Source organism: Xenopus tropicalis, chromosome 9 (assembly GCF_000004195.4).
Source record: "Xenopus tropicalis strain Nigerian chromosome 9, UCB_Xtro_10.0, whole genome shotgun sequence".
In the NCBI taxonomy this organism is placed as follows: domain Eukaryota; kingdom Metazoa; phylum Chordata; class Amphibia; order Anura; family Pipidae; genus Xenopus; species Xenopus tropicalis.
The window spans coordinates 77,385,183-77,405,762 of record NC_030685.2 but is presented as its reverse complement, the minus strand read 5'-3'; positions in this window follow the sequence as shown (position 1 = coordinate 77,405,762).

Sequence of the window (20,580 nt, the reverse complement as noted above, 5' to 3'; positions counted from 1 at the left end):
GTAGGAACGTACAGCCAAAGTTGCATTGCGGTCCCAAATGTGTATTCAGTAGAAACATACAGCCAACGTTACGTTTCCGTCCCAAATATGTATTCAGTAGAAACTTACAGCCAACGTTACGTTTCCGTCCCAAATATGTATTCAGTAGAAACATACAGCCAACGTTACGTTTCGGTCCCAAATATGTATTCAGTAGAAACATACAGCCAACGTTACGTTTCCGTCCCAAATATGTATTCAGTAGAAACATACAGCCAATGTTACATTTCCGTCCCAAATATGTATTCAGTAGAAACATACAGCCAACGTTACGTTTCCGTCCCAAATATGTATTCAGTAGAAACATACAGCCAACGTTACGTTTCCGTCCCAAATATGTATTCAGTAGAAACATACAGCCAACATTACGTTTTGAATCCAAATGTGTATTGGGTAGGAACGTACGGCCAACGTTACATTGTGGTCCCAAATGTGTATTTGGTAGTAACAAATGTGTATTCGGTACGAATGTACAGCCAACGTTACATTGCGGTCCCAAATGTGTATTAGGTAGGAACGTACAGCCAATGTTACGTTTTGGTCCCAAATGTGTATTCAGTAGGAACGTACAGCCAATGTTACGTTTCGGTCCCAAATGTGTATTCAGTAGGAACGTACAGGCAACGTTAGGTTTTGGTCCCAAATGTGTATTCAGTAGGAACAAATGTGTATTTGGTAGGAACGTACAGCCAAAGTTGCATTGCGGTCCCAAATGTGTATTCAGTAGAAACATACAGCCAACGTTACGTTTCCGTCCCAAATATGTATTCAGTAGAAACTTACAGCCAACGTTACGTTTCCGTCCCAAATATGTATTCAGTAGAAACATACAGCCAACGTTACGTTTCGGTCCCAAATATGTATTCAGTAGAAACATACAGCCAACGTTACGTTTCCGTCCCAAATATGTATTCAGTAGAAACATACAGCCAACGTTACATTTCCGTCCCAAATATGTATTCAGTAGAAACATACAGCCAACGTTACGTTTCCGTCCCAAATATGTATTCAGTAGAAACATACAGCCAACGTTACGTTTCCGTCCCAAATATGTATTCAGTAGAAACATACAGCCAACGTTACATTTCCGTCCCAAATATGTATTCAGTAGAAACATACAACCAACGTTACGTTTCCGTCCCAAATATGTATTCAGTAGAAACTTACAGCCAACGTTACGTTTCTGTCCCAAATATGTATTCAGTAGAAACATACAGCCAACGTTACGTTTTGGTCCCAAATATGTATTCAGTAGAAACATACAGCCAACGTTACGTTTCGGTCCCAAATGTGTATTCAGTAGAAACATACAGCCAACGTTACGTTTCGGTCCCAAATGTGTATTCAGTAGGAACATACAGCCAACGTTACGTTTCGGCCCCAAATGTGTATTCAGTAGGAACATACAGCCAACGTTACGTTTCGGTCCCAAATGTGTATTCAGTAGGAACATACAGCCAACGTTACGTTTCGGTCCCAAATGTGTATTCAGTAGGAACATACAGCCAACGTTACATTTTGGTCCCAAATGTGTATTCAGTAGGAAGGTACAACCAACGTTACGTTTTGGTCCCAAATGTGTATTCAGTAGGAACATACAGCCAACATTACGTTTCGGTCCCAAAATGTAATGTTGGCTGTATGTTCCTACTGAATACACATTTGGTTTTTCATTCAAATTCCTGGTGCTGCTGGTCTTTTTGTGAACTATATATATACAGTATACCTACACAAACAAGTGAATAGTCCCAACTGGTTACTTTCACTTAGAGATCCCTTCGCCCAGAATCACTGGTCACGCACTTGTGTTGTTATAGATGCATGGGGAATGTACAATACTGACAATATGTCGTGCCTAGCATAAACACACACACAGGTGCATTGGCTATGTGGCCAAACTATGCCCCAAAATGTGACTTCTTCAAGTGGATGCGTGACAGTCCACAAGGTTCCTGCTGCGCGTATACAGGCAAATAATGCAGCTGGAGGTGCTCTGTGCATTCCGTTCTGCCAGGCAATGCAGATTTAGATATACCCAACCTCTAACACCTGGAACAACCTGTCATTTCTGCGCATTGTTGAGATATCACATTTAAATTAAGTATTTTGCTCAGCCCCAGTACCTTTTATAGAGTTACCATTGTTTACAGCAAGTATATCTGACCCCCAACTTCACCAAAACACTTGGGTGTTCGTTTAACAATGTCCCAGACATACATTCCAGAACTTTAAACTGGACAAAAGTGCATCCCTTGGGGGCATTGCTGTGCTCTTGCAGAGCTGAAAGATGGGGAGGTTGGGGGATGGGTAAGGGGCAAGATGGGGGAGACACCTGGGAGACTCCTCTAGCCCCCCCTCAAGAACACAATGCCGGTAGCTCTGTATTTATCATAAAGTGCATCTGTGGGGCACGTGGTGGGGAAGGGATGAGTCTTAACAGGTCTGAACTGGGATTCCAAATAGGCCCTGGCATTTCAGGTACAAAGAGGGCCAAGTTGCCCCCCAATAAATAGTGAGTGTCTATGGCATCTTAAAGCAGCCCCTATGGCATTTGCCAGAACCCACAGATTGCCAGTCTGGGCAATCACACATTGATTGTATTCATAAAGGTCCTTGCATCTATGCATACTCCTTAGTAACTTGCAATAAGTGCCAATGCGCCCCTTTAGTATTTAGAAGTATAAATACAATGGAACCCAGAAATTAACCTCACTCATTTATTAAATCAGCCATCTGGTTCCCTCGACCAGGCAACTTCTGGGTCTGTACTGGCCATTATTGTACTATCTGTGGGTACATACGGATGGCTATATTGTCCTGTTCAAACCATTTGGCCTACAAGTCAGTTGGCAAGATCGTTGAGTGTTGGCCCTGTGTAGTTCTTGGGTAGCTGAAAACCCCCTACACACAGATAATTAACATATGTATTGACTTTTTTTTGGCAAATTACAAAAAAATTAGATTATCCAAATGGCCAGTGGCCAATAAAAGCCCTTATGGAAGCTTAAGCTGGCCATACACGTTCAGATTTTAGCCTTCTTCCAACGAACATTCAGATATCGGTCGTACGTTTAAATCCAATGATATACAACTAACATTCAGACTGAAATTGTAGGATAAACGCCTACATCGGATGTTCTGAACATGAAATATTGGCCAGACAACAATTGTACATTGTAGGCCTCCCAAGAATACTATCAGATACACAACACATGCACAGATTTTATTGTTATCCGACCTGTCCGAGTGACTAAACGACCAATTGCCATGGGATGAAAATTATTGGGATGATAATTTGGAGTCCACACATGGTCCAAAAATCATTATGTATGATTATGATGGTACATGTATGGGCAGTTTTATGGTCATACGGTTTGGTCCCAAGTTGAATAAGTCAATTAGTAAAGTGTAATTAGGCATCAGGTCCGGTGGGGCCAATGGTATCAATACATATTATATAAACAGAGCCCGGCCAAGTACTTCCCTTCCCCCCACATCTTAGTCCTAAAGCAGGGGTCCCCAACCTTTCTTACTTGTGAGCCACAGTCAAATGTAAAAAGACTTGGAGAGCAACACAAGCACCATAAAAGTTCATGGAGGAGCCAAATAAGGGCTGTGATTGGCTATTAGGCAGCCTCTATGCACCCTATCAGCTTACAGGGGGCTTTATTTGGGAGTAAATCTTGTTTTTATTCAACCAAAACTTGCCCCCAAGTCAGGAATTCAAAAATAACAACCTGGTTTGGGGGCACTGAGAGCAACATCCAAGGGGTTGGGGAGCAACATGTTGCCCCTGAGCCACTGGTTGGGGATCCCTACCCTAAAGCCTTCTTGTTCTACATGCCCCACCCAGGCTATCACTCCCCAAGTCCTGATGGTCTCCTGTCTCTCCACCAGCACCCATGCTATTGCTTTTCTGCCAATCATGCACCCTGCACTGCTGCGCCCAAGGCCCGTACCCCCAGCCCTGCCTATAAAGCAATGCTACAGGGTGTGTGTGAGAACACAGGCTTCTAAGACAAAATTAGAACGGAATTTACCAATAAAAAAAATTAATAACAGCTAAATAAGGGTTAAATTACAGTAGAAATGACTTAATTAGCTACGTTCTTCTTAGCTTCATTCATGAATAAATTTTTCAAAAATCATCGTTAATTATAGCACAGCTTAGCGGTAATTGGTCGTTATGCTAATCCCTATTTTATGAACCTTTTAATAAGAAGACTGAATCCGTAAATAAAAAGGGGTCAGGTTCTATCCGGAGCATCACTTGCGCAGAATTGCCAAGGATTTTCTGGATACGTGGAACGTTTCGCCCGGCGCCCTTCAGTCGTCAATACGGCTAATACTGGGGGGGGGGGGGAATCAGAGCAGTTGCTATAAAGCCTTTGAATTAGCAAAACAGAGGATTGGAAAAAAATCCTTAACTCAATTTACTCTGGATCCCTCCCCCACGAAAATAGATTTGAGGTTTCAAAGGGATTTACGTTCCCCTACAAATAAGATACCAGGGTCGTAGTTGACGTATATTAAATTACAGCGCAGAATGTAATCCGTTAGGAAACTCATTTACTCCGTAACAGATGTGAATAACCAGGGTTTTGTTTTTTTTTTAAATAAGAACAATAAATAGCTTTGGTAAATTACAGTCTAAGGAGGTTCATTAAAAGTGGTGGAACTTACATTAAAAGTGGATTCCATATGTTTGCATTAAACTCGCTTTATACGGGCGCTCGTGTGAAGGTTGGCTGCTCCTTCGTTTAACGCTTGGTTATTACATTGGGACGTGTTGAGAAGGAGGTTGGTTTTATTTCAGATATCCGGTCATTATCTATATTGTATTATATTCTCTATCAGAGTGACCATTGGCATAGATGGATGCGCCATTATTAACAGGGAAAGTAGTTGTAATTATCCTGCAGCATTTTCCTATTTCTATGATTTCTACCATCCTTTGTATTGTTCTTGGCGGGGCTGGAACTAGGGGAAGGCAGGGTAGGCTCGTGCCTAAAGGCGGTGATCCCCAACCAGTCGCTCGGGGGCAACATGTTGCTCCCCAACCCCTTGGATGTTGCTCTCAGTGCCCCCAAACCAGGGAGTTATTTTTGAATTCCTGACTTGGGGGCAAGTTTTGGTTGAATAAAAACAAGATTTCCTACCAAATAAAGCCCCCTGTAAGCTGATAGGGTGCATAGAGGCCCCTAATAGCCAATCACAGCCCTTATTTGGCTCCTCCATGAACTTTTATGGTGCTTGTGTTGCTCTCCAAGTCTTTTTACATTTGACTGTGACTCACAAGTAAGAAAGGTTGGGGACCCCTGCCTAAAGGTGACCATACATGGTGCAATCCATCTCCTGATATGCCCACTAACAGTGGACGAAATCGGCTAATTCAATTGGTGGGTATATGGGCCATCGAACTGAGGATTGCATTGGCTTGTTGGTCCGAAGGGAAAATCAAACCTGCCCGATCGAGATCTGGACAATTTTAGGCCAGATATTGGTCGGGTAGGCCCATTGGGGGTGCATATTCATGGGCAAATAAGCTTCCAAATCGGTCTGAAGGACTTGAATTGACAACTAAAATTGCCCGTGTGTAGCCACCTTAAGTGTACTAGAGGGGAAGCACAGTTCTGATTGGACAGACAGACCAGTGGGAGGGTGAAGTAAGAAAATGATTGACAGCCATGGGGTATAGTGATTGTCAGGGGGTTGGACAGGGCACAGAGCTAAATAGTAGTGTCTTGGGTGGCAGTATTACTTGGGCCAGACATGATTCTTGGTGCCAGATAAAGAGTGTAAAAGGCCCTATTACATGGAATGTTAAGCCATGCCCCTTCTCTCTTTTTATCAGGAAATTATAGGGCATATGTACGTCCACAAGTACAGTGAGCAAAGTGCAATTTTGAGCACAATCGCCAAATTTTTCTATCCACGATGCAGCGTTTTTTCCTAGAATTCCGTCATCATTGTGGTTGCTAGTCTAGACTAGCACCCTCTCTCCTTTGTGTGCAAATTAGGCCACCCGCAACCAGATCCTCCAGTGCCTATTGTTTTTGTTGACCCTCTTCTCCACTTACAGAGCTAATTTACTGTTTTTCTTTGAAATAAATATTTAACATATACCCCACTGGTGCCTCAATTAATGTAATTTTATTGGTATTTATTTTGATTATTGAAACATAGCAGAAGCTGCTGCATTTCTCACCCTAGGCTTATACTCGAGTCAATAAGTTTTTACAGTTTTCTTAGGTAAAATTAGGTACCTCGGCTTATATTCGGATCGGCTTATACTCGAGTATATACGGTAAGTGCTCATTGAGCACAAAACGCGTTAGGCAATAGAGATGCTGCTTCCATAAAGTTTTTGCTTTTAACTTATTCTTTCTGGTGACCCAAGTGTATTTTTGAGTGCCCAGCTCCATTTGTGTGCTGTTCTATACGGGTTTCTACTTCCCCTGGTCGGGGGCTGATGGACCTGGACCTTGTGCATTACCTTCTGCAAAAATTGTTTTGTGTCTACACCTATACACTGTGCATCACATATTATTATATCATGTGGTTGGAATTATTTATGCTGCACCTACCACAATTGCACCCGATTTACCGTGTACACGTATCTCACATGAGGCATAAAGCATAGCTTGGACCCTTAGGTGGGACAACCTGTTCATAATGCCGTTGGATGTAAGCAGGTGAAGAGCAGTGCATTGCCTTCTGCCCAGTATTTGTGATTTTTATTGGGGGAGAATGTAGGGGGTTAAAGTGCACACAGCCGAATGTTTCTATTGTACCACCCTCCGTTGTGGAAAAAGCTGATAAACCACAAGGGGTATGGAAAATGAATATTTTAATCAGAGGTCGTTAAATAAGGACTGTATACCCAACGGAGACTCTCTCACTCAATGTAGAAGCCTAACCAAGCACACATGGCTTAAACCACCTGCCTGGTATTTTATTTTTTTTTTCTGTTCCCCATCACTTGTCAAGTGAAAGCACATGTTTTCTGTGCATTTATTGGAAATGTGACCCCCGTTTTTAATACATCTACAGGATTCAATATACAAACTGCAAACAACATTTTCCATATTATACTGCCTGTGCCGTCGCAGAAGGGACATCTGTGCTCGGATTATGTTGGCATGCAACCCGACCAGACATCTAAACACGTCTGAAGAAATGCTGTTACGTCCCAAAAACAGCCTGTAACAAAGATTTCCTTGGGCTCCATTATTTATTTAGTGATAGAAAAAAAAAAAAAGTTGAAAAAAGGGTTGTAACTTAATTCGGCAATGGCAGGAAAACACTGGAGCGATCGGAGTCAAGTGAAACTTTTTATACCCGCAACTAATTTGCAAGGGTATTGCCTCCCTTACAATATAAAGTCTCACTTGTCACCTGTACTACTGAATTCCACCTGAATTTCCCATTGAATTGTATCAAAGGGCAATAAAGTCATAGAAGATTTCCAAAACTCTTTCCACTATCATTTTTGTGATATATAGATTGTAAGCTCTACGGGGCAGGGACCTCCATCCTCTTGTGTCTTTGACTCTTAACTTGTTGCAACTGTATCTTGTATTTATTTATATTTATTGTTATACTTTGTATTTATCTATTATTATCTTAATAACCCCCTGTTTGTATTAATGTATTCTACTGTACAGCGCTGCGTACATAAGTAGCGCTTTATAAATAAAGATATACATACATACTTATTTGATATTTTTTCACCGGTGCAACCAACCAAGTTTTTTTTTCTCTATAATGTCACCCTAACAAAGTAGATGGATTACTCCAAATATCTCTCCATCAAAGGCAGTATTATCATCAACACCAATACAGAAATGAATTTGCCCCCTTCCATATAGAGCAAACTAGTAACCATTAAATCTATACACTATATTTCTACAGCCTGCTAATTCTTTACACCTAAAATAATAGAATATAATTAATCCCAGATATAGAACTTCAGAATAGAAAAGTCAGTCTTCTAGTTATTGAGTTCTAAAATTAGCTAGAGTTGCACTATATGAATAAAAGAATGGGGACACGTGCCTGCCCAATGGCTCATTCCCAAACAAAAAGGATGTTTATGATGTGGGTTTGGCTTTGCAGCTTCTTCTCTTTTGGGAAGGCTTTCCGCTATATGTTGGAACATTGTTAGTGGGATTTGCTTCCATTGAGCCACAAGATGATTACTGAGGTTGGGCACTGAAGTTGGAGATCTGAACTGGCTTGCAGCTTGGTTCCATGTCATGCTATGGATGTTCATTGGGTTGTGGTCAAGGCTCCATGCAGGTCAGTGAAGTTCTTCCTCTCATATCTTAACAAATCCATCCATATCTGGACCTCCCTTTGAGCATGGGGTTTTCCTTTATGGCCTTTACACCATTCCTGTCAACATTTGGCATTTTTGGGTCTGTTTTACCCATAAAAATCTGTGCAGATGTCACTTTGACAATGAGTTCTCCAGATGGCAAATGTCCTTTCTCAACAAACCCATTCTGCACGTGGTTTACCTTCATGACCTTTACACCACTCCAGTCGACACTTGGCATTGCACATGGTGATGTTGGGTTTGTTTGACTATGAGCCAGTTGCAGATGAAGTGAAAAATGGTGGAGTAAAAAATGGTAGTTGAAGGGTAACTCTAATGAAATAAGGATTAGAATTCAAAATAAAAGTTATGGCAATGGGGATTGAGAAAGATGATGCAAGATGAAGCAATGATGGTACAAGTTCCAGCAGAGGAGACAGATTAAATGATATTGGATGGCAGAAAGTAGGTACTTTCTTCTATTCAATACCATTTAATCTGCACATGGATTACTATATAGGCATATGGGTAATATTAATATATGATAGCTTATTTAGCACCCACTCTCTTAAGTTCACCTCTTCCTCATTACAATCACTTTTCCAGAGATCTTTAACTCCATTGCTACTTGTCAAACCCTTCTTCCTTTGCCTTATCGCTCAGTCCAATGTGTGTTCCTCTCCATGTGTATCCAGAACAAAGATGGCCGTGTACCCTAGGGGTCCTAGTAGATAAAAGTAACAATAATGATGGCAACCTCTGTAATCTGAATGAGAGAAAATAGTCAGGGCTGAAATACTGCTGGGACAAGAAGATTTGGAGAAAGGAGGAATCAGGGAACTGGGAGTTTCAGGATACAGTCAAATAGTTACCAGAAGGGCAAGGCAAGAACAGAAGTCAAAGTCAGGAGAGGTAGCAAATCAGAGATAAGAGGTACAGGCAAAGAGCTGAGGTAATCAGTCTCTTATTAGCCCAATTAGACATGGAGTGTGGTTGACCCAAGCGTGACAATCTACTTATCTACTTAAGGTTATGTTCAATTCGGCTACATTTGGCGCATGTTATGATTGGAGATCATTGGCGCTAGAGGAATTTAATTGTATGTATTTATACTTCAATATGAAATCTGTTCCATTTACATTTATGTTGGGGGGCCATTGTAGTGGTTTTTGTCCTCTGTATGAAACCCCCCACACCCTTGTACCATTCCAATATTTATATACGCAGGTGGTGCAATTTCTTGCTGCTATTTATCTTCTGGTCTTCTGATTTACAGAGGCAGGTGTGGCATGCCACCCAAGGTGTGATTGGCACGGGGGAGCAGCAGCCAGGTGTTCCAGGTATATGCCATGCCAGGAAAAAGTCTTAAACACTTGTAAAGAAAAATGTCTTCATTTATCAAGCTGCCTTGTGGTATGAGTCCTGAACGGGAGGGAACTATTTGCATCCCGAATAAGTTGTATGTATGTATATCTTTATTTATAAAGTGCTACTTATGTACGCAGCGCTGTACAGTAGAATACATTAATACAAACAGGGGGTTATTAAGATAATAATAGATAAATACAAAGTATAACAATAAATACAGATAAATACAAGATACAGTTGCAATAAGTTAAGAGTCAAAGACACAAGAGGAAGGAGGTCCCTGCCCCGTAGAGCTTACAATCTATATGGGAGGGGAACTTACAGATACAAATAGGCAAATATAAGTGCTGTAGGTCACAGTGGGTGACACTACAATAGAAGAATAACTTTCACCAATAAGCAATTAGAATTATTATTATTATTTAGGTGTCAGTATCTCTTTAAATCACAACATTATTGTGAATAAATCCATGTTAGAAAATGCTCAATAGCCTTCCCTCTGTACCTTGTATTTGTTTGGCTGCGTTTCCTGTCTTTCATACCCAAGCCAAGTTATCTTCCCCGTGCAGAATGTTCTTGTTGTCTGCTCAGAATGCAGACATTTTCATATTTAATTAAAAAGAAAGAAGTAAGAAAGAAAACTAAATATGACATCTGCTCTAAGTGTGAGATCTTGCTCCAGTGCTGATTGTATTGGAGGCTAGATGCAGGGATGGGGGATATCAACACATGGGATTATCTTATATATGAAGTCCAACCTCATATCTCACCTCAAGCTATTGGGAACTGGAACTCCAACTTTCCCCATCATCTGAATAAGGTGTATTAGGGCATTTTACCTCCAGAGGAGTAAAAGCCCCACCACCCCCAGCCAGCTTGCCCACTTCTACCTTTGCTGCTTTGGAAGATGGAGAGTGGTGTTATATAGACCGGGGGTGCTCAAATTTTTTAAATATGGGGCCAGTTCATGGTCCCTCAGACTGTTGGGGGGCCAGACTGCAGTCCTCAAACTACATGCCCCCCCCCCCCCGCGACCTCAAACAACAGCCCACTCCCTGCTGTGTCCTCCCACTCCCAACTGCTTCCATCCACTCCCTACTCCCCCTGCTCCCTGCTGCATCCTCCGGCTCCCTGCTCCCCCACTCCCTGCTGCACCCTCCGGCTCCCTGCTCCCCCACTCCACGTTGCGCCCTCCGGCTCCCTGCTCCCCCACTCCCTGCTGCACCCTCCGGCTCCCTGCTCCCCCACTCCACGTTGCGCCCTCCGGCTCCCTGCTCCCCCACTCCCTGCTGCACCCTCTGGATCCCTGCTCCCCCACTCCACGTTGCGCCCTCCGGCTCCCTGCTCCCCCGCTCCCTGCTTCCCCTCCGACTCCCTGCTCCCCCACTCCATGTTGCGCCCTCTGGCTCCCTGCTCCCCCACTCCACGTTGCGCCCTCCGGCTCCCTGCTCCGATGCGGTCCCCGATGCGACTGGATTTTCTAACCTGGCCGATCGATATCTGGCCAATTTCAGGCCAGATATCGGTCGGCCAGGCCGCTCGTTTCTTCCCAAACACGGGCCAATTAGCTGCCGAATTGGTCCAAGGGACCCATATCGGCAGCTTCTATCGGCCCGTGTATGGGGGCCTTTATCCACAGTGCAGTCAGTACAATGGGACTAGGTGTAGCAGTTCAGGAGTCATGCTGGGCCAATAGTGGGGAATAATACACCATTTGTTATAGCCTGAGCAGAATGGGGGTATCAAACTTGTACTGCAACTGGTGAATGGTCATTTCGCTCTGCAAAAAAAGACCAATGTGCTTTACCCAGTATCACAGAGGGTGACTAGAACTAATTTGCACCTTGTTATTAACAAAAAAACAATTAGGAAAAACTGCAATTCGTCCAGAAAAGGTGGCATCTCTATTTCGAATAAATTGTTATTTCAACCTTTTTATTTAATGATGGATCCAATTATTCTTATTTCTATTTAAATAACGGGCCACCCTGTTGCATTTTCTTACAGATCCACTGATAATCCCTGCAGGACCCACATCTCCCCGGGAAAAGCCTCTTTCACAAAGCAACATTAGACTTTTATCTCCAATCAGCGGAATGTGGCAATAAGATTATCCTGCCGGTGCTTCAACCCAGCAAACAGAAAAAAAAGAGCATAAAATCCCAGGACAGACGCTAAACTACTTGTTTTTAGCAATACTCCACTAATTTGCCATCTGCTGTACAAGGTTTACAGGTGCAAAAATGTTCTTTTCATGACAGCTTACTTTTTATAGAAAAATAAAAATGGAGATTTGAAGGAGTGCAAACCGATGGGAAACAAATGAGCCACCTGCAATTGCCATTTAATAATGTGAAGAGAAATTAGGGATCCAGCGCGGGCGATGAAGGCCCCTGGCGATTCTGATGCCCATTATCTCTCTGAGATAGATAATACATAAACAGAGTTATCTGCCATACTACATGGGAGCTGTCTCTTAATTGAGATATAAAAGATGAACAAAAAAAACCTCTAATCTTGCAGGTAATTATGAATAATATACGGTGCTGGTTTCCCTTTGGACTAAACATTAATCCTATCTGTAAAAATGGCCCCTTTATTGGAGCCCCCTATGGATTCTCTCAGGTCCCTGTCCCTGTTTTAAAGAAGAGGTGGGCGTGTCCCTGCCGGAAGCACAGTAGGAGGGGTGTAGCCAATCACAGCCCTGCAGTCACACAAGCAAAGATAGGGTTCAGTTCCCTATCAGCTCATCCTAGCTGCTGATTGGTTCCTATCCTACAGTGCAGTGTGCTGAGTGCCGCCGGCCCCCCTGCATAACCTGGGAAAGGAAGCAGGAAGTGGAACAGATGGGTGCAGGGGCGTAACTATAGAGGAAGCAGACCCGATGGGTGCAGGGGCGTAACTATAGAGGAAGCAGACCCGATGGGTGCAGGGGCGTAACTATAGAGGAAGCAGACCCAATGGGTGCAGGGGCGTAACTATAGAGGAAGCAGACCCGATGGGTGCAGGGGCGTAACTATAGAGGAAGCAGACCCGATGGGTGCAGGGGCGTAACTATAGAGGAAGCAGACCCAATGGGTGCAGGGGCGTAACTATAGAGGAAGCAGACCCAATGGGTGCAGGGGCGTAACTATAGAGGAAGCAGACCCAATGGGTGCAGGGGCGTAACTATAGAGGAAGCAGACCCGATGGGTGCAGGGGCGTAACTATAGAGGAAGCAGGCCCAATGGGTGCAGGGGCGTAACTATAGAGGAAGCAGACCCAATGGGTGCAGGGGCGTAACTATAGAGGAAGCAGACCCAATGGGTGCACGGGCGTAACTATAGAGGAAGCAGACCCGATGGGTGCAGGGGCGTAACTATAGAGGAAGCAGACCCGATGGGTGCAGGGGCGTAACTATAGAGGAAGCAGACCCGATGGGTGCAGGGGCGTAACTATAGAGGAAGCAGACCCAATGGGTGCAGGGGCGTAACTATAGAGGAAGCAGACCCTGTGGTTGCAGGGGAGCCCTGGAGTTTAGGGGGTACAGTAAGGCCCTAAATATTGAGCTATTTCAATATATCTTGGTAGAATGGGTTAATTTACTAATGTTTTGGGGGCCCTGAAGTGAATTAGCTGGTGGGTTGTGATGAGCGAATCTGTCCTGTTTCGCCTTGATGAAAAATTTGCGTAATGGGGGAAACCCGCGAAACGCATTTGACTCGCAACTTTTTTTTCACCCGTGCCTTTTTTTGTCGCCTGCGTCTTTTATTTGTCGCCAGCATCTTTTTTTTGTCACGTGCGTCTTTTATGTGCTGCGTCAGCGCCTATTTTGATGCGACCGCGGCCAATTTGGTGCGACTTTTTTTGACAAATTTTTCCACGCCGGATTTTCACAGAAGTTTCGCAAAACAATTCGCCAATGCCGAAATGCGTAAATTTTCTGCGACTCCATGCCTGCCAAAAACATTTGCTCATCACTACTGGTGGGCCCAGTAACACCTAGTTACGCCACCGGATTGGTAGGACTCGTGGGGTTTTTTTGGATACATTTTTAATAAATCAGTCCAAAACACTACTTTTTAAAGTACATTTCTTCTATATTTAGATGAGTACAATTCATTGGCACCATATTGTTTTTTACACAATGTCCCCTTTAATATCAAGCTTATCTTTGCAATGTTCATTCATGGTCAATGATATAATAACAGAGGCAGGTACCTGAGAGCACAAAGGTTCTTAACAGGGTTCTGTCAACTGCAACTCCCTTGGTAATTTCCCTTATCTTCATATATAGCATTTGAGAAAGAAGGATCAGGACCCCTTGTATGAGCGTAACCCTTTTATTCAATCAGTCAGTAGCTGTTGGTCCAAATCTCTCTCCTAATTGGCTTCAGCCATTGCTGGCTACGGTAAGGGTTGGAGCAGTGACAAAGTCTGGGAACTACTGCCAAACACAGAATTGGTAGTGAGGTACCTCCTTCACCATATATATATTGTAGCTTAAAGCAAATTAAATGTAACATACATCCCAATAGCCTCCCACATATGACACTAAGGATTGGATCAAGATGCAAAACCCACATAAAGTTTGCACAGACAAAGCCCACCTTGCGCGTTTCATAGTCTATGATCTCAAGTCCGGGTGTAATAGACCACCTCCATATACATTACATCCTTCTGTTTACACTCAGTTTTCCATTATTTCAGGATGAGGCTTAAGGAGCACAAAGCCTGAATAAGAATGACAATCCAGAAGAAAAGAAAATATAAGAAAACAAATATTTAAACAATTTGAAGATCTGCAAAACCCATTAAGTTGACCAAAACCTACAAGATCTACTCATTTCGCCAGGCCACCAAAAAATAGATCTTTGCCTGATTTGGTCACCTGAATGGTGAATAAATTTGGACTGATCCAACTATTAATCCCATTGACCAACAAAATAGGGGGGTGAGAAGCATTCTTTCTGACCAATTGATAGCAAGTCTTGATCAGCTATTGATTGGGGGCACCATACATAGACCAAGAGTCATCAGCCTTTATCATTTGCTTTTATACCGTCCTAAGTAGAAAGTAAAGCTACATTTAAAATTTATGTACAGGTATGGTATCCCTTATCCAGAAACCCATTATCCAGAAAGCTCCGAATTACGGAAAGCCTGTCTCCCATAGACTCCATTTTAATCAAATAATTCAGAATTTTAAAACTGATTTCCTTTTTCTCTGTAATAATAAAACAGTACCTGTACTTGATCCCAACTAAGATATAATTACCCCTTATTGGGGGCAGAACAGCCCTATTGGGTTTATTTCATGGTTAAATGATTCCCTTTTCTCTGTAATAATAAAACAGTACCTGTACTTGATCCCAACTAAGATATAATTACCCCTTATTGGAGGCAAAACAATCCTATTTGGTTTAATTAATGTTTTATTGATTTTTTGTAGACTTTCCGTAATTTGGAGATCCAAATTACGGAAAGACCCCTTATCCAGAATACACTTGGTCCCGAGCATTCTGGATAACGGGTCCTATACCTGTATATCTAAAATGGATTGAAGGGGACAATTACAAAAAAAATCATACTTGAATGTAATCATACATGAATGAAAAATTAGAATTAGTATATGGATAAAAAGGCATGGGGAAAAACTGACAGTTCTCAGTAAAGAAATAATAAACAGAGCAGGTGAAGGGGAAAATAAATCCTGGAGAGCCTGCAGGGAATTTATGAACTTGCCTGAACAATATCTCCAATTGATAAATAGGTTCCACACTATAATAGAAGGGTAATGGCAATTTCTAGCAGCTTGATAAATCAAGGCCTAACTGGAATAGAAGCCGGTGTTCTCTTTTGTCAGATGCCTTCTTTCTCCCCCAGGTCCCACTTGAAATATATTTAGTGCTGTGCTGGGAAAATACACAGTGCAAAGAGATCAATTTATATTCCATAGGATTCCTAATTTGGTGCTGTTTGTATTATTAAACCAGCCTAAGGCCATATTGACTGTTGGCATTGTCAGCAGGGTTGGGCAGAGGGTGTTTTCCCCAGGCCCTTAGTGCCAAAGGGCAAAGGGAGGAAAAAAAAATACAAAAAAAACACTTTACAATGTTGAGCATCAGTTAAGTAAAATGTAATTTCCCATACCATAGAGCAGTGATCCCCAACCATTGGTTCGTGAGCAACATGTTGCTCCCCAATCTCTTGGATGTTGATCCCAGTGGCCTCAAAGCAGGGGCTTATTTTTGCATTCTTAGCTTGGAGGCAAGTTTTGGTTGCATAAAGCCAAGTGTACTGCCAAACTGAGCCTCATTTAGACTTCCAGTTCATATAGAAGCTACCAAATAGCCAATCACAGCCCTTATTTGGCTCCTCCATGAACTTTTATGGTGCTTGTGTTGCTCTCCAAGTCTTTTTACATTTGAGTGTTGCTCACAGGTAAAGAAGGTTGTTGACCCCTGCCGTTGAGGCATATTTATTCCATCCAATTCTGATCTCCTTAGGGTTTAGTACGTAAAACCCCATATGGGGCTGAGCTAGACCGTGTTATAAACCTTTAGCAACCATTCTTGGTCTGTTGTTAAAAAGTGAACAGATGCTTGGGGTTTACTAGACCTAGAACAAACGTTGTCATTCCTATGATTGGCGAAGACCTCAGTGGTGGTGAGGCTGTTGTGGGTGCCAACGTGTAGACTGGTGGGCCACAGAGCCAGGTATTATAGCCTTGGGCCATAATACTACTTGGCCTGGATCTAATTGGTAAGCCTCCCCAAGCTTTTATAGGGTGTCCACCTATGCACAAAAGGGACATGCAGAGTTGCCCCCTATTCTCAAATCCAGGAGCCAGATTTAATTTGTCTACAGCAGGCATCATTGCTATCATTCCTGCATGTACTGCGTATAGTGGCCCTCAGGGGTAGGGATTTACAAAGTATAAAGGGCAGAAAAAAGGGGGAATGAGGTAGAGTAAGACCAAAAAATCAGTTTAAAGTCTTGCTTTTCCTTCGGTTATAACAGCAGTATTCTCTTCTTGGGAATACCTGTCTTTCATTCACCAATGAGAGATGGAGGGATAAATAAGCTCAGCTAAAGCAGAGCAAACAAAACCACTGAACTATAAAACCACAGATGAAACGTGAAATCTAAGCCTCTAACATGGGAGAAAACACAGTCAGGATGTTAACCCCCTAAGCTTAGGAAAGGGTGTGACGGCATTTCTTCCGTCCGTCAGGCTTACTAGAAAGCGGCCATATCTGTCCTACAAACTGAAATATAGATAATTTTAGGAGTATTGGGTCTTTTTTTTTCCTCCTGGTTTTCTTTGTGTTTGAGCGCTGCGAGGGTCAGGTTTCTGTTTTGTAGAGTAAGCGTCTCTGTAGGATGATTAATAGTCAGAGGCACCTGGCCACCAGGCTCCAGTTAGGAGACAAAGTAGAAACACGTTTCCATAAAGTACACAAGTGCTGCGGATCCTGCGAGATTTCCTAGGAAAAAGCAAATTTACTAGCATCTGCTGAGGCAAATTAGCTGTGCATAATTCATATACAGCAAACAAACCTTCGCCCACCCAAAAAGGCTGCTCGGATTCTTATTAACGGCAAGTTATGACTCCATGGAGCAGGGAAGGGTTTCTGGGCAATATATAGAATTCGGTTGCTTGGCGTCCTCATCCCCCAGGTTTCTATATGAGGCAGGTGTGCATTAAAGGGCTTTGCATGTCTTACTGTACGTTCATTGCTCCGAGGCATCACAAATAGTGATGGATGGGTTGATAAGAAGTCAAGCCACACCTGACCCTAACCCGTTCGCTCCCAACACGCGCCCAATCCACCCCTTCTTTAATGGCAAAAAGGGGACAGTTCTGCACCTATAAACAGAGGCTGCTGGAGGCAGAAGTAGGGTTGCCACCTCTGCTGGCATTTTTCGACGGGCAGGGGGTGGGCAGTGATGTCCAGTGTCAGACTGGCCCACCAGGATACCAGGAAAACTCCCGGTGGGCCCAGGTGTCAGTGGGCCCTCCTGCTCCTGACCATTTGGCCTACTTCATGGTCATTCCCTATTTCTGAATGGGAACAAAGAGGAGAAATAAATGGAAGGTTAGGTGCTAGTATGTAAATAAAAGAGACTAGGAGAATAAAATGGTTGAGTGAAGAAAGGAGGAAAAATAGTTGGGAGAGTGGGCCTATGGTCTAAGGTTTTCTGGTGGGCCCCTAGGGTCCCAGTCCGACTCTGGTGATGTCATGGGGCAGGGAAGGGCAGGGCCATGATGTCACAGGGCAGAGACGAGGTGGCCCAGTGCTGCCACTGGGCAGGGCTATGATGTGGCCATTGGCAATTGACCAATCACCATGTGAATCTCAGTAAGTCCTTCCTGGTGGGTCCGACCATGGGTAAACCCATCCTGCCAACTGAGACCGTGGGACCGGCGGGTTTATCCATGGCCGGACCGCACATCACTAATAATGATGGAGCTAATGGGTACTGAAAGCAATCATATAATTATGGTGTGTGTAGTATTAATCAAGTGCTCCTTTAATATTGCAACTTTATACAGCACCTAAACCCAGGGTAAGGGCTGAGGCCACCAAGTATGGTAGGTTTGCAGTGTCCACTGGCTTTTGCATGATGAAAAAGGTTCCTTTTTGCCTTCTTAAGGACCCTCTGTAGATGTGAAGACACCCAGTCAAGGGCATTATATCACGTAAAGACCCCCATAGACTGTAAAAGACCAACAGTTCAACATTTTGGGTCAAACATTTCCCCTTGCCAATTGCAGCTGACAGCTCCTGGCTATTAGTGGGTTTTGGAAACTGGGCAACAATAAGATAACGTGTAACTGTTACCACCATTATGAGACCATCCCATGCTACAGTATATCTACTGGCCACCATTCTTCCCACACCAAGGTGGAGCTTTGGATAGTTGTATATATGAGTTGGATACTCACTACCACCATAACGACAGCTCTGAGAGCCTAAACTGCCAGAGACTGCCTTAGGGTTTATGACCCACTGTCCAACCCTCAATAGTTATATATCCAACATTGATTTAGTTTAATATTTACCTTCACAGTCTGTTTAATCACATTCAGATTATTGTAGATATCGCCATGTTGCAAGTGATTGGCCAGTTCAATTCCCCCCTTCCTTATACCCCTCCCCCTGCAGCCACTCAGCTTGTTCACCTCCAAGACTGGCTCTGGAAACACTGACCACGTCCTGCTCCATCTTTGTTCAGATCCCATTAGGATGGATTAACTAAGCCACTAACTAAGCTTTACCAGCCATGTGGCCAAAAAGCTTAAAGGGATAATATACACTGCCAGGTGGCTCTGGGAAAACCGTTGGAGGTTCCCTACTCGTGCTTTGTAATTGGATGAAAAATATCCGTAAATGCGGATGTCTTTCTAAATCCCATCCAAACCATGTAGAATCTGTTGTGTCTTTTTTATTATCTATGTTTTCTGCTCTGTGTCTCCAAATTATTTTTTTCTTATTAAAGTAACGTGAAAAGAGCAACAGAAAGAGCAGCACAGAAAACAGTTTCAATTAGGATTATACAAGAAGGCCATTTACCAGTGATGGCAGGGTTATGGGCAAAGCAGAGCCCATGTTTTTGTAAACACTAGTAATTAACTACGATTATCTACCATTGAACTAGAGTTCCCTAGCGCTGGTAGGGTTTGTACCTTAAACTCATCTGCAGTGTGGAAGGCTGGATATTACTATCACTATGGGGCCTAATTATACCTGCTATTGCACAGTCCCTTCCCAGAGGCTATTATCCCCCCACTGCTACTATAGGCACCATCTCTCCCTACTATACCTGCTATCCCACAGCCCCAGTCCCTTCCCAGAGGCTATTATCCCCCCACTGCTACTATAGGCACCATCTCTCCCTACTATACCTGCTATCCCACAGCCCCAGTCCCTTCCCAGAGGCTATTATCCCCCCACTGCTACTATAGGCACCATCTCTCCCTACTATACCTGCTATCCCACAGCCCCAGTCCCTTCCCAGAGGCTATTATCCCCCCACTGCTACTATAGGCACCATCTCTCCCTACTATACCTGCTATCCCACAGCCCCAGTCCCTTCCCAGAGGCTATTATCCCCCCACTGCTACTATAGGCACCATCTCTCCCTACTATACCTGCTATCCCACAGCCCCAGTCCCTTCCCAGAGGCTATTATCCCCCCACTGCTACTATAGGCACCATCTCTCCCTACTATACCTGCTATCCCACAGCCCCAGTCCCTTCCCAGAGGCTATTATCCCCCCACTGCTACTATAGGCACCATCTCTCCCTACTATACCTGCTATCCCACAGCCCCAGTCCCTTCCCAGAGGCTATTATCCCCCCACTGCTACTATAGGCACCATCTCTCCCTACTATACCTGCTATCCCACAGCCCCAGTCCCTTCCCAGAGGCTATTATCCCCCCACTGCTACTATAGGCACCATCTCTCCCTATTATACCTGCTATCCCACAGCCACAGTCCCTTCCCAGAGGCTATTATCCCACTGCTACTATAGGCACCATCTCTCCCTACTATACCTGCTATCCCACAGCCCCAGTCCCTTCCCAGAGGCTATTATCCCCCCACTGCTATTATAGGCACCATCTCTCCCTACTATACCTGCTATCCCACAGCCCCAGTCCCTTCCCAGAGGCTATTATCCCCCCCCACTGCTACTATAGGCACCATCTCTCCCTACTATACCTGCTATCCCACAGCCCCAGTCCCTTCCCAGAGGCTATTATCCCACTGCTACTATAGGCACCATCTCTCCCTACTATACCTGCTATCCCACAGCCCCAGTCCCTTCCCAGAGGCTATTATCCCCCCACTGCTACTATAGGCA